This window comes from Vulpes vulpes, chromosome 5, assembly GCF_048418805.1.
Source record: "Vulpes vulpes isolate BD-2025 chromosome 5, VulVul3, whole genome shotgun sequence".
In the NCBI taxonomy this organism is placed as follows: domain Eukaryota; kingdom Metazoa; phylum Chordata; class Mammalia; order Carnivora; family Canidae; genus Vulpes; species Vulpes vulpes.
In genome coordinates, this window is record NC_132784.1 from 45,214,420 (window position 1) to 45,229,658 (window position 15,239).

Genomic DNA, 15,239 nt, shown 5'->3' on the forward strand with positions numbered 1-15,239 from the left:
AAAAATGACAAGCAGCTGCCTCCACTACTGGGGAGGGATCGGGTGCTAACAGAGTCCCTTCTCCCCGTGATCCCCACACAGATTCAGGCCCAACCCAAACAAACCCATGCTGTCTCTCTCCGTCTGAGTTTGGGGTATCGTGGCAATTTTTTTTTTTAAATAAGGGTATATAAAGAGAACAGAGGTTATGGCATTTTGATCGATCCCAGGCAAACACTCCGGCAAATGTAAAACAACTGCACTTTCTATTCAACTTTTACAACTGGCAACTCCTTGTGGTTGTGAGTTAAGGCTGCAGATGTTCAAGCCACAGGGAGCAGTGCTTCCAGGTGGGGCAGGGGCCAAGCCGAGAGCGTCGTGTTCTCCAACCGTCCTGTCTCCTGGGCCATCGCTGGGTTCAGATCCCTTCACCTCTGGCCAAACCTTTCCTACAGGTCGAGCCTGGCTGAAAACGAACATCCTGGAAGTTCTGAAAGGGAAGGAAGCCCATCAGGCTTTGCTACAATGTAACACAGGGCTACACATAGAACAGAGTGTGCCTGTACGGGTGGGTGCGGGTGTGTGCGTGCACGCCCAGGTGGGGGTGCCTATGGGGTGGCAGGCCCCCTTTGATGGGAATGGAGTTGTGTATAGGGCCAGGCACAGCCAGTCCCCTCCATACTGCAAAGTGAGGCTAGCAGTTACTATATCCTATTTGCCTTCTAGAAGCCAGATGCTGTGCACACACTGTCTCATTTTAATCTTTACAACAACTCTATAAAGTGTTACCGTCCCACTTTTATAGATGAGGAAACTGACTCAAAATGTATTTGTTTGCTCATTTGCTCGGGCTGCCCTAACAAAGAACCACAAACTGGGTGGCCTCACTCAACAATTTATTCTATCACAGTCCTAGGGCCTGTAAGTCTGAATTCAAGGGGACAGGGGCGCCATGCTCCCTTGAGATGCTGGATAGAATCCTTCCTGGCCTCTTCCCAGCTCCCCGCAGTGGCCGTGGAGCCTTGGGGTGCTTGGTTTGTGGTTGCATCCCTCTAGTCTCTGCGCTGGTCCCCCCATGGCATGACCCCCTATGTGTCCTGCCATCTGCATCTCCTCCTCCTCTTCTTCTAAGAACCCTGCTCCTATTGGACTAAGGACCCCCAACCCCCGTACTCCTGTAAGACCCTACCCCCTACTAATTACATCTGAGTGACTCTCTTTCCAAATAAGATCACATTCAGAGGTACTGGGGGTGAGATTTTCAATGTTATCTTTTTTGCAGAATGTAATTCAATCCACAGCACATACCCCAAGTATCCCGCCACAGAAACACTGCCAGCAAGTGCACAGAAAATCTGAACCAGCACCAACTCCCAAACTCTTTTTCTTTCCCATATGCTAATTTATACAATTGCATTAAATGATGCGTGTGAGATGCTCAAGTTTATTCTAGCTTTGTAGTTTCTTACCCACAACCCACTTTGCAGCTCCAGTTACTGGTCCCTGCCGTGGGGAGGTGAGAAGGAAGACGGTGGTGAGGGCTGAGGAGCTGAGTCAGACTCAGGAATTGTGTCTGCATCAGAGGCCCAGTGGGGAAACAAATTACAGTGAGTGTTCCCAAGAGAGAAGATGTAATACAGGAATCTGGTTATCAAAGTGTCAGAAGGACTAAGGGAAGAGGAGAGAGAGAGAGAGAGATCATAATAGGAACAGAAAAAGAGAGCCTATGGTAGGAAGTCACGTGGACAATATGGCCACCTAGGGCTTTGAAGAAACCTCCCTTACCTAACTTTATAAATGTATGGTTAAGGGGAAGGGAATGAAAGGGAAAATGTTAAAGCCTTGAAATGATGCCAGAGAAGACCAAAGCTGCCATTCACCTCACAGGCATTTGCCATCCACAGCGTTCTAGACCCTGGGCTTTAAGAGGTTATAGCTCTGGTGGTGGAGGGTAGAGCTGAGGACCACACAAGCTGGAATGTCAGACCAGAGAGGCCTACCCGAAGCCAGGACCTCTAACGAGCCCCACTCCTGAGTTTGAAAAAAACCACCAGATGGAACAACAATAAGGACACTTGTTTGTCTAAACCTCGGCTCCCAGTAAAGCAAGAGGAAAACCAAAAGGCTCCCATGAAAAGGTTCCCAAAAAAGTCTCCCACGAACGTTCCTAACCACAAGCCTACACTCGTCTGGTCTATGGCCACAGTTCATAGTTTTCAAAGCCTCCTCTCCCCCCAAATCTTAAGCATCCAATTTTAAGAGGATTCCCAGGTGGCAGGCAGAGGCAAACATGAACCCTCTCTTAAAGGAACACACTTCGAATCCAGGTACAGTTCCAGGGAACAGGAGCTCCCAACGGAGGTCAGCAAACACATGAGGAAACAAGTCACCACACGTGAGAGGCAACAGAGGCAGAGGATGAGTCACAAACGACGGCAGGTGTTGGAACGATGGGAGCCCGAACAGGAAACTGGTGCCTTTATGTGTTTAAGTAAATAAATGTGCGTTGAAACATGGTAAACAAAGACCACCAACAATGACTCGGCCTTGTCCAGGACATTTTGATTGCAATGGGGAAGTGGAAGTTGCCTGTGGACAGCCCCTCTGTGTTCTGAGAAGTCTGAGTTTCTCAAGGGGGTTGAGGACCAGGTGTCCCTTTGGGGGTCCAGGCAAGTAACATGACTTCACCATAAGGTGTCTCCAACTGGACATGATTGGAAAGATGCTGAAAAGACGAAGAGGTATCTCACTGTAAGGAGAGAGAGAAAGAGGGAAGAAGGCATAATATATCACTATGTGGGGACCATGTGTGGGCCATATGGTGGCCTCGCCTGAGAAAGAACCAGAGCCCAGTCCTTGCTCCCTCTCAGTGCCTGGCTTGTGGGGCACCTGACAAGGCCCAATCTTGGACCTTGGGGCACCCAAACTCACCCTGCCAATCAAGAATAAGATTACTTTTTCTGCCAACCCAGTGGAAGGGAGGCTTAGAGTCTCGTTCAATTTGATTTCAATAAAGATACGTGTTATTTCTTTCATATCTGAGTTTGCGGAATGAGAGTCACATATACCACACAGCATAGTCGGTCCCTATACATCTGGGGAATTAAAAAAACTTTTCTCCACTTATTCCCCAGGGTGCAGGAGTAGATTGCCTGAGGGACAATCCTGGCATGTCCTATGCAGAAGTAGGGTGTGCTGGCCTCACAGGAGGGAAATTCTAGGTCTCCTATGAGCTGGCTACAAGAGGGGAAGCCTTTCCTTTGTCCCTGGTATTTACAGGATTGTAAAGCTGGTGGGAGGGCAAGGAATAGGAAGGAAAGTCTTAAAATGATAAGAAGATCAAAATACCAACTCACATGCCAATTGGTACTTCCAAGCACTCGCCCTAGGAGGAACTTGGTTCCACACGGGATCAAAGAGACAGTCTGAATATTCCATTTCATGTTTAGAAACACAAGTAGAAATCAAGTAGCCTGGTCTCATTTCTTTAATGTTCAGTTATTTGCAGATGCTCAGGATACGTGATCCAATGTCAAGGCCTTTGACTACCATTGTTCAGGAATCACTGGCAGATGCATTTCATCCCAGGGCAATTCTGTTGTGGCAGGATCTGTGGTGAATCTATCGATTTTTTTTTTTAATCCTGCCTCTTCCTGGTTGAGAGAGCTTTTTACGTTACACTTGGTAGCAGGAAATTCCTACCCAGAAGAAAATAGGTCAGTTGCTTGGGAAAAGAAAGTTCCAGAAAATAAAAACTTTTGAGATTTGTTTGCTTGTTTGCATTTTTTTTGAGTATTCCTAAGCAGGATTTTCATACTTCTTCTATGATAAGGTTTTTTTTTTTTTTTTAAGATTTTATTTACTTATTCATGAGAGACACAGAGACAGAGGCAGAGGGAGAAGCAGACTCCCTGCGGGGAACCCAATGTGGGACTCCATCCCAGGACCCTGGGACCATGCCCCAAGCCGAAGGCAGACGCTCATCTGCTGAGCCACCCAGGTGTCCCTGGTTTTTGTGGGGGTTTTTTTTAGGCTTTTTTTTTCTTGATGGAAAGAATATTAGGAGAAGGAAGGAAGGAAGGAAGGAAGGAAGGAAGGAAGGAAGGAAGGAAGAAAGAAAGAAAGAAAGAAAGAAAGAAAGAAAGAAAGAAGAAAAGAAAGGAAGGAAGAAAGGAAGGAAGAAAGAAAGGTCATTTAAAAGGGAGTATTTGGGGGTACCTGGCAAGCTTGGTGGAGCACACAACTCTTGATCTTGGGGTTGTGAATTTGAGTCCCACATTGGGTATAGAGGTAACTTCAAAAAGAAAGAAAGAGGGGGATCCCGCTGAGGTGGCTCTGCAGTTTGGCACCTCCTTTGACCCAGGGCATGATCCTGGAGTCCTGGGATCGAGTCCTGCATTGGGCTCCCTGCGTGAAGCCTGCTTCTCCCACTGCCTGTGTCTCTGCCTCTCTCTCTCTCTCTCTCTCTCTCTGGGTCTCTCATGAATAAATAAATAAAAATCTTTAAAAAATTAAAGAAAGAAAGAAAGGAAAAGAAAAGGGAGTTTGTCCATATTTTCCCTTCCAATAGCTGAGGAGGGGAAAAGTTGGTACATAAGCCTCAAATTTCACGCAGCTTCTCTAACCACCTGTCCTCTCCGAACACACAACTGTGGTACAGCGAGCCTCTCCCTGCTTATCTTCGATGCCGGTGATTTATACCAAGAACTGACTTTGGGCATTTCGGTGACGTGTTGTGGAGCCTGAACTGACACATCAAAAATAAATGTTTAACAGTATTTTCCCACAAGGGGCACTGATGCACCTAAAACGAGGCATCCTTGGCAGGCGAAACGAAGTCAGGAGGAGCGGCTGCCTCCAGCCCACAGGTGCAAGTAGTAAATCTCCAGGAGCATCGTAGCTACAACCTTGGCGACTTCCGTCTCCCACCTGGACCAAGACGTCGATCTCCTACAAATGAACTATGAACACAATTTGAAATGTAAATATTGTGTCGCCCACATCCAACATGCTTTCTGTTAGGACACCAGGTCAAGTGGACACACCGAGTTGAAGATCTGGCTGTGCTGGCAGAGGCCTTTAGTCTAATCAAGAAATTTATGGGCAGACACACTTGCTAGGGAGCCAGACGTCTTCTCTAAATCGAGACATCACAAGTCATTTAGCAGCTGATCTACAGTGTCCCTGAGCTTCCCCGAGGTCAATTAGAGGACCTTATCCATTTAGTTCAGCTTTATGACTTTAACAAATGACTTGCTGGGGTTTCTTTCTTTTCTTTCCTTCCTTCCTTCCTTCCTTCCTTCCTTCCTTCCTTCCTTCCTTCCTTCTTTCTTTCTTTCTTTCTTTCTTTCTTTCTTTCTTTCTTTCTTTCTTTTCTTTCTTCTTACCAGAACTAATAAAAACTTCATGGAGATTTAGAGACACCGAATGAAATCAGGAGTGTTAGATTCCCTGCCTACCTGTTCTAGTCTGTATTTGGAAATTCCAGGCCCAGCTTTGAAAACCACGATGGAACCCAGTAAAGTAACCATGTATGTTGATAATCTAGCCTTCGTGGACGCTGGAGACCTTGAAAGGTGGGAAGAGTAATGTCACAGACGTTTGGTGCCTGCCACTCAACCTGGAGCCAGCCACTCATGGATGTGATGGCTCTTCTGGCTTCTGCCTCTGACAACATTCAGTGAAAGTTGGTGACTTGGTTGGTATTTCAGACAAAGAAATGAGGGCATGGGTTGGAAACAGGACTTAAAAGCTTGAAGAATGGCAGCTTTATGTCAAAATCCCAACGAAAATAGTTCTCAGGCCCCCCCTACCCCTTTGTTAAGGCAACAGGAGAGTCAAAATCCAAAATTCTGTATAACTCCTCTCAAGTAAAACTCTAACAACAACTGATAAATGACACAGTTTACGTTATTCTTGGCAACGCTCAGGTCTCAGGTGACACTAAGGGTGACTACATAGATATATACACAATGAAGTCAGCTTATAATTCATTTCCGTTAGGTTTACTAACTTAACTGCACAGGGGTTAAAAGCTCCTGCAAGACTGGGGATACCACAAGCAAGTCGATGAGGACGTATGGCACAATGAGACACAAAGTGCTAATTTCCTTAATATACAAAGAGCTCTTACAATTGAATAAAAAGATAAGTTAACCCAATAATAGGCTTTCACATACATTGCAAATATGTTAATCTGCTGTGACATTTATTCTTTGATTATATTATTTTGCAATGTTCACAGGCTTGTATTTTATGTGCTTAAATCTGTATGTCTTTCTATCACGGTTTTGCTTGGAAAGGCATGCCTCACTCTAAGAAACCATCTGATTCTGGATTTAGGTGGGCATTAATTTCCGATACATCTGTAGAATTTCTGGTGGGTGGTTAACAATAAAAATAGACTCACATTTTCCAAAATAACTAGCCAGTTGTTCTAGCTTCATATTTATTGAGTGGTCCTTTCTTTCCCCGCGGATGTGTACTGTAACCTTTATCATATATTAAATGCTTATGTGTGCTAAAAATAAAAAGTAATTTCGGTAGAGTGCCATGAATTAATCGGAGGCGTTTGCAGAGGTGGTGTTTGCAACATGTGGATGTCCTTCCTTTCCCCTCTGCCCTACCCTCTTCCTCCCCAGAGACCAAAAACAGAGGGAAGGAAGCCAGGGGAACATTAAACAAAGTCTGCTGCTCTGGATAATGTCTATGAAGAAAACGAGCAGGCTGAGGTTTTATGATTTACACTCACTGCTTCGAGAACCCCGTGAGAGGACACTAGCTGCCATGCACTGGGCCCTCACTCCACCCTGGGCACTGTTCTAGCGCTCACCACTCCATCTTCATGACCACCCAGGATGTGGGTGCTATGAGCATCACCCCGATGTTAGAGCTGAGGCACCAGGCCCAGAGATGTCATGTCACTTTGCCCAAAATCATTTGGAAGGACAATGGCCTCAAGTGGGACCAAGCCAGCCAATCAACAAAGGTGATAGGATCATTCCCTTCTTCAAAGCCCTTCCTCTCCGCAAAGCCAAGTGTCAATAACAAACACTCGGATGACGGTCCCCGCAGATGGGACACGGGGAAGCAGTGCTATCACATGGCCATGAGCCTGAGATAAAAACTGATCAAGGCAGGTGAATTCTATCTTCTGAGAAAAGTAGACTGCCACTCACTTCTAGGTACTCATTTCACTCCTGCCTTTTTCAGGGCAACGGTTCTCCTTTCCAGGAAAGCTAAGAAGGAGGCTTTTCATCTAGTTTTTTTTTTTTTTTTTTGTATATTTTTTTATTGGAGTTCGATTTGCCAACATACAGCATAACACCCAGTGCTCATCCCGTCAAGTGCCCCCCTCAGTGCCCATCACCCAGTCACCCCATCCCCCCACTCACCTCCCCTTCCACTACCCCTTGTTCGTTTCCCAGAGTTAGGAGTCTCTCATGTGCTGTCTCCCTCACTGATTTTTCCCACTCATTTTCTCTCCTTTCGCCTTTAATCCCTTTCAGTAATTTTTTATATGCCCCGAATGAATGAAACCATATGTTTGTCCTTCTCTGATTGACTTACTTCACTCAGCATAATACCCTCCAGTTCTATCCACGTCCAAGCAGATGGTGGGTATTTGTCGTTTCTAATGGCTGAGGAATATCCCATCGTGTACATAGGCCACATCTTCTTTAGCCAGTCATCTGTGGAGGGGCACCGAGGCTCCTTCCACAGTTTGACTGTTTTGGACATTGCTGTTGTGAACATTGGGGTGCAGGTGTCTCGGTCGTTCACAGCATCTGTATCTTTGGGGTAAATCCCCAGCAGTGCAACGGCTGGGTCAAGGGTAGCTCTATTTTTAACTCTTTGAGGAACCTCCACGCAGTTTTCAGGGTGGCTGCACCAGTTCACATTCCCACCAACAGGGCCCCGGACCCCAGGGTTTTTCTTCTAGTTAACTGGCTTAGGAGGGCAGGGCCAAAACCTTTCTACCAGGAGACCCCAAAGTAGTGGGGAGAATTCTGGACCTGAATCTTTGGAGATGAGCGGCCTCTGGGTGTTTTCATTATTTATAGTCCATTACTGAGTCGCCGGACCTTCACTGAGTGTCTTAATGGGCCAGCAAGGTGCCGGGCAGGGGGGCACATGGTAAAGCAGTGAAGGAGCCCCCAGGCCATGACAGTGCCATGTGCTGCATGCTGCGATGGCACGAGAGGCTTCTGCAGGGGGCAGTGGGGGTACCTGCTTCTTTCTCTGAGATGGAGCTCTGTTTACCTGACTTCAGAAGCAGCAGACACTGGATTTGAATGAGACCCCAGGACTTGTGGATTCCTGGGCACGCTCTCTGACCTCGCCATCTGCACGAGCATGCCCTATCCCGCGGCCTTCCCCTTCCCTAGAACCTGGGAACTCCGATGGAGCTCCGCATTTCTCTGAAGGCTGCTGCAAGCACCAAGTGTATGTGAATGTCTTCCACAGTGTGAAAGTTGCTGTATTGATACGTTTTCCTATTGCAAACAAGAAATACCGTCGATCCATTCGGCCTTGCTTTCCGGTGGTGGTTGTGTGTGTGTGTGTTTGGTTGTTGTTGTTTATCATCTTGGTGCGAAGGAACCGGTGTGGCTGGTCCCGACTCGCCTGGCCAGCTGGCTCCAAGTCAGAAAGACACACTCCCTCCTTCTCTTGCCTCGCAATCACTTCCAACTCCCTCTTGAGGAATGGGCTGCTTTATTTTTTTGTCAGTTCAAACCACATCCTGCCCATTTCCACCTTCCAGAAGACAGCTCGTGACACTGGTGGTTTTAAGATGCGGCAGGCTTCTTGGTGAGGAGATAGCAGACGCCTTTTCACAGAAGTGAAAATAATTCATCCAGTGGTTAACATGTCAGGTCTGGGCACTGAGTCTACCCCCCACCTCCAACTTGATCCGATTCCCTGATTTGGAGAGTGAATTGCTATTCAGCGTTCTTGCGCTATCTTGACTCTGATAGCTTTCTGGCTAAAACTGAGCACGAGGCAGGCGACAGAGGGGCCACCATGAAAAGGCTGCACGCCATCCATCCAGGGGCCTAAAATGGGTTGATGGCGAAGGCAAAGACCACAGTAGTGGTCTCACTGAAGGAACCTCACTGAGCTTTTAATCACTTTGCAGGCGAGGGAAAGTAGTCCTCATTTTACCACTGAGGAAACTGAGTCCAGGGAGGGTCAGCACTTTGACCAAGGAGACAGAACCAGTTAGAGAGAGAGCTTGGACTGGTACCTGCGTCTTGGAGACCCTGGCTTGACGGTCTGAACCCATGCATGCAACTTAAGGATTACTGGCATCACTGAAATTGGTGACTTTGACCCTGTGAATGGGATGGGTCCCAGGACACGTCTCACAGCCGAAAGCTGTTGGTTAACAGTGAGGACAGCCAAATAGCATAAGACGCCTAGGCTCCGGCCACCAGGCAGGCAGGGGCACCAAATGAAATGTTTTTGAAAGAATGTGACACTTGAAGAAAGAGAAAAAGGAGGAGAGGGAGGAGACACAGAGGCATTATTATTTAAATAATCATTATTAGAAAATCATAACTCATTGGAATCTTTAAACCGATGGAATCATTTTTGTTTTTAAGTGCACGATGGCAGACACCACAACCTTTCTGCTTTTCATGGCGAATCGAGAGAAAGTGACGGATGGTAGAGCCATGGCCTAAGGCAGCTGAAGGAATGAGACTCGTGTTGCCAGAGGAGTCGTGATTCAGTACCAGCCCGAGTGGGGGGTGATCCGAATGTGCACAAAGTCCAGTGGGTGCACTGGACCTGTCTCTGTGCCTCTTCTGAGAGGGCTTGGAAAGGCTAGGGCAGCCTTGACTGTAGGAAGAGGCATGTTTCAAAGACATCTCCCCCAGAGACTTCTGACCTTGGACAATGTTTATGGCCAGGTCGAGGGCACCCCTTATCTTTCAAGGGTACAAGGAGGTTTGTAAATGGTTGACCTATTAACTCAGCTTGGGTTTTCGGTGGGAAGCCAAGGCCTGAATGACACACTAATGTGGGGGTGTGCACCCGGGGCAGCTCTGGGGGGCCCTTGGCTCCATGCTGTGGGCCTACAGTTAACAGCCTGTGCCACGGCCTCCCTGGAGGTGGAGGGGGGCTGGGGTGGCAGTGGAGCCCGATGCCTGGATGGGGAAAGAGCATAAGGTGGAGGGTGCCTTTTGAGCAAAACAGCCAGCACCTGGAAGAAGTCATCCCAGACCTGTCCCAGCTCACAGTGGAAGCTGGATGTGGCCCCACAGTGGGGTGCTTTCCCCTTGTGGCGGTTTAACTGACAGCCCAGACAAGAGGGCTGGGCTGGGCACAGCTTGTACCGACAACCCCTGTGCCAACTTGGGGGAGGAGATGAGACTTTTCCGACCTCTATGGTCAAAAACGAATTTCCTTTATGGCTGTCCCCTCACCATCTCCTGTATATCCTCTATTTTTAGTTCTCAAGTTGGTTTTAAGTGTGTGTGTGTGTGTGTGTGTGTGTGTGTAGGACAGTGGATGATTTTCCTTTCACACATTCAAACCTCAGCCTGGTGTCTGGCTTCCTTTCCTGGTTCAAGCTGTGTTGGGGGCTATGGTTCACAGAGCCAGAGCCGGGCAACTACAGCTCCCAGGGCTACTGCTCACCCTGGGCCAGGGTCAGCCAACCACAGGTCTCAGGGTTACTGTTCATAGCAGGCCAGGGCCAGGCAACCACAGGCCTCAGGGCTACTGCTCACTATGGGCCAGGGCCAGGCAAACACAGGTCCCAGGGCTACTGTTAACCATGAGTTAGGGTCCAGCAACCACAGGTCCCAGGGCTACTGTTCATGACAGGCCAGAGCCAGGCAATCACAGATCCCAGGGCTACTGCTCACCAAGGGCCAGGGTCAACCAACCACAGGTCCCAGGGCTCCTACTCACCATAGGCCAGGGCTGGGCAATGACAGATCCCAGGGCTGCTGCTCACCATGGGCCAGGGCTGGGCAACCACAGGTCCAGGATACAGGTCCCAGGTGAGACGACCCCAGCCAGGAGGCAAACAGTGAATTCAGTGCGGGGGCACGTCCAGTGCACTCATGGAGCTTTCTGCTCCCTGGAGAAGGCATATCCTCTCTGACAGCCGAGCCCCAGGCTTCTAGCCACCAATTCTCCAGCATGGTCCTCACCCTGCGTGGAAGCTCTCCCCGCGTTAAAGCCTCCAGCCTTCCCCTCCCAGGAGCTCACCTGCACCCGCCCCGCAGCCCCCACACACACTCCCTCCCGAGTCACGCCTCTATTTAGTGCATCTCCATCACCGTCATCCGGTCATCCGAGTGGCAGCCAAGTGGGACACCGCCGGAGCTATGACGCCAGGGAACCGTGCTCCCAAGTGGCTCTGCAGCCCAGGCACCACAGGTCCTTGTGAAATTCCGGGCAGGGGTAAAGCCCTGCTGGGAGCACAGTGCTAGGACCTAAGGCTCAAGACAAAGAGTAAGGGGGCAAACAGAGGCTCAAATACCGAGAAAAGGAAGGCAGCCGACCACCCACAGCTTGCACAGGTGCCACCCCCAGACCTGGGCTCCCTCTACCTCAGTCTGTGGCCCTGGAGCCAAGGGACCCCAAGCCAGAGCCCAGGAGAGCCAGCAGCAGACCAGCCGAGGCAGGGGGCTGCCCCCCAAGCCCCCCAGGCCCTCCCCCCACCGGCGTGGAGGGCAATGCCCGGCTCGGGGGGACCCAGGCCTGCAGCCCCTCTGGGCTCCCACCTGGGTGCCAGCCAATCGCCCGGATTCCTGTTCTGCGCGCGGGTGTTTCGGGGTTGCTGGTGGTCGGGACACCGCCCCCCGGCTGGCCTCCAGGCTCTGCTCTGCATGTGTAATTCCCCGGTACCCTGCACCCCCGCAATGACCGTCCTGGGCTGCCTGCCTCTTCCCTCCTGTGTGACCACCGCTTGCTCCCCAAGGATTTGAAACTGTCGTCTGTGACGAAGACAGTAAGTGTCCGCAGTTTATCTGCTGCGCCTGATTCCAGGAATTAAAGAGGGGGAGGAAAGGTCAAGGGAGAGAGTGCCGATAACCAGAGTTCCGTGGTAACCTATAAAAGGATTCCTGGAAACGAAGCTTCGGCCTGGGACTGGTCAAGAAGAACAAAGTCTCCTTCCTTGGTCTCAGTTCCCCTTATCATTCTGGTGCCTTTTTTCTGTTTTGCATTGTTCCTGGCTCCTCTTTGAGCGTCGTGCCTCCTCTGCTTCTCCACTCCTGGGGCTGCTCCCGACGCCCACATGGCCCAACGGGGGCTTTCTCACCCGGGCCCGCCCGGGAAACCACGGCTTGCTGTCCCCACGCTGTGGGCAAGTAGATGAACATCTGCTGTGTAAAAAGATCCTCCTGGGGTATGGCCGGTGGGGGCGAAGACTTCATTTCAAATTAGCTCAGCTGTAATGAAGAGGCGCTGACAGACAGATAAGGAAATCCCTGCTTTTTTTTTGTTTAGCTTTCCAGTTTATACTGGGCAGGGTTGTCTGCACCGAGGATAAAGTTTGGAAGGAGGAAGGTGTCACAGGTGGGGATGGGGATTTGGTGTGTGACACTTGCATGCATGTGCATGTGTGTGTGGCAGGCATGTGCGTACACACGTGTGCACGGGGATAGTAGGTGCGTGCATGTGTGAATATTTAAGGAAGAGGGAGAAGAGTCCTCCAGTCCAAAGTTGCTGGAGAGGGCTGGAGTCAGTCATTCCAGAAGATGTAGGTTAGTGACCAGGAGGAGAGAGGAGGGAAGAGAGGACATGATCCCTTTGAGCTGGAGAACAGGACTGAGAACAAGAACCAGAAAACCTTTGTGCTTTGACCAAAACCTCATTCAGGAACGCCCCTTTGCAACCTTGGGGTCCCAGTTGGGTGGGTCAGAAGAATCAGGAACTTCTCTGAGTGTGGGCAAACCCAAGCCCACATTAGCAGAACCGTGGCAGCAGCTTAGGGAGACCCCTGGCAGGGAGGAGCAGAGTCTCCTCACTTCCCTCAGGTCAGGGCCGGTGGTTGGGAGGTCCAACGGAACACCGAAATGATGAAAATCTTCCATTGGTGATTCCTCTTTGCTATCAGCTGGTAAGCATTTTCTAAGCAGAGCAAGACAGTACACAGAGAAGACAGCAGAGGTCAAGGCTGCTGAACCAAGGCCTGGGCCTGACATGTAGAGAATGGGGGGCATGCAGGAGAGACCCCCGGGTCTTCAGCCGGATGGTCCCTGTGCTGCAGGATGGGGAGAACAGGTCCCAGACATCAGGGCAGGGCTTCAAGGGCCAGGAGCTGGCAGGATGAGGGCTCACATGCTGCCATCTAGCATCCCCAGCACCTCCTAAGGTGGAGTTTCTGGAATACCTTCTCCTGGCCACGTTCTGTCCATGCCCGCTTTTCCTTTTTCCCCTGTGTGACAGGAGAGGGTAGGGATGCTGGGAGCAGAGGGTTGGGAATGGGCTGGCTGAACCAAGTCTGCTGGGCTTATGTCCGATCCCCTGGATCCTTGCGTTCAAGGCTCTTTCTAGCACCCCTCCTCCCGGGGCCGCACCTAGTGCTCTGCAGGCTGAAGGTGTTCACCAAGTATGTTGATGATGACCCTGTGAGTCAACTGGCTGATGTTCCTTCCAGTATTTGGGATGTAAAAAGGAGCAGGTCTGTGAGGGTTTTTTCCCTCCTATGATATGTCACCAAGGTCAGGTTGCAAAAGTTACAGTAAAATGAAAATTAATGGGGCTTGCTAGGGGGCAGGAGGAGTATATGCTAGGTTCATCCTACGGCGAGCACGTGACCCGGTCAGCTCCCCATCCCTGTAGAGAGGTGGGGGAGGAACCACACAGATGGTAGGATGAGGCCCCACTCCCAAGAGTTTGCAGTCTCACTGGGGCACCGGGTGGATGGAAACATGAGAGGACAACCGAGGCCAGGCAAGCGGGAGGAGCCCAGGACAGGGGATTGCTGCATACCCGTCTTCAGGCCAAGGTTCCTGCAGGAGGGGAGAATGAGTTGGGCCCAGAAGGATGGATACAGTCCAGGTAATGGAGGAGGGAAGGAAGGGTTCTAGAAAGGATATGTGTGTGTCTCTGTGTGTGAGTGTGAGTACGTCTGTCAGAATAAACCCAAAGGTGGAAGTAGGATTAGCAGGGGATATAAGGCTCAGAAGAATGGTTAACAATTCTGGGGCTTCCCATGTTCCAGGCCACGTTTACATGTTTTTTTTCCCACACATTTACATGTGTTATCTCTCCCCGCACCTCGTCCTTACAGCCCTGAGATTTTATTATTCTGTTCATTTTGCAGATGAGAAAACCGATGTTCAGAGGCTTAGGCCACAGCATCCATGAGGGAAAGAAACAGAATTCAAACTTACAAATATCTCCAAACCCTTGTTCTTTTGTGGTTTTTTTTTTTTTTTGCTTTCAAAGTTTTAATTTTTTAGAAATTTAATTTCTGTATAGTTTTAAATTTTTGAATCCCGTATCGTTAACATACGGTGTACTGTTAGTTTCAGGTGAATAGTGTAGTGATCCAACATGCCCCTACATCACCCGGTGCTCGTGACAAGTGCGCTTCCCTATCCCCATTCCCCCCACCCCTACCCACCCCCCAGCCCTCTGGTAACCCTCAGTTTGTTCTCTACATTCAAGAGTCTGTTTCTTGGGTCAAACTCTTGTTCTTAATCACACTTTTCACGGGACCCGCCTGATGGAGGTTGATAGAGGAGTTGAGTGGGAACATAGTGGTGGATGGGCGGGGGGGCGGGGCGGTGAGTGCCATCGTTGAAACTCGGGGTGGGGCACCTGGGTGGCTCAGGGGTTGAGCGTCTGCCTTTGGCTCAGGGCATGATCCCAGGGTCCTGGGACCAAGTCCCTCATCAGCATCCCCCCAACCCCCCGGGGAACCTGCTTGCTTCTCCCTCTGCCTGTGTCTCTGCCTCTCTCTCTCAATCTCTCTCTCTCTCTCTCTCTCTCTCTCTCTGTGTCTCATGAATAAGAAATAAAATCTTAAAAAAAAAAGCAGCTCTCAGAAGGGAGGCAGAAGTGTCACTGCAGGAAGTCCTAGGGAGACTTGGTTGGTCTCGACTGCTGCGGGATGTGCAGAAAGGGGTTCTAAACAGAACACATGAGCGGGTGTCAGGATGAGGGCTTTTATGTTGTGTCTTCCAGGTTTACTGGAAGATGCTAGAGAGCAGAGAGAGTGCTTAGGAGGGGGCATCGTGGGCCTGGCTGAGGTGGGGAGTGGCAAGGGGGAGGACAGATGGCAGGGAGGG

The 15,239-nt window shown here is 49.9% G+C and overlaps 1 long non-coding RNA gene across 1 annotated transcript; it reads right to left on the minus strand.

Moving 5' to 3' along the window:
* Window positions 1-7,396: 7,396 nt before the first annotated feature.
* Window positions 7,397-11,139, minus strand: LOC140598880 (uncharacterized). Its single transcript, XR_012001428.1, has 3 exons — window positions 10,900-11,139; window positions 9,227-9,460; window positions 7,397-8,809 (listed from the first exon to the last, which is right to left on the minus strand). It is a non-coding gene; the product is annotated as an uncharacterized lncRNA (long non-coding RNA).
* Between the last annotated feature and the right edge of the window lie 4,100 nt (window positions 11,140-15,239).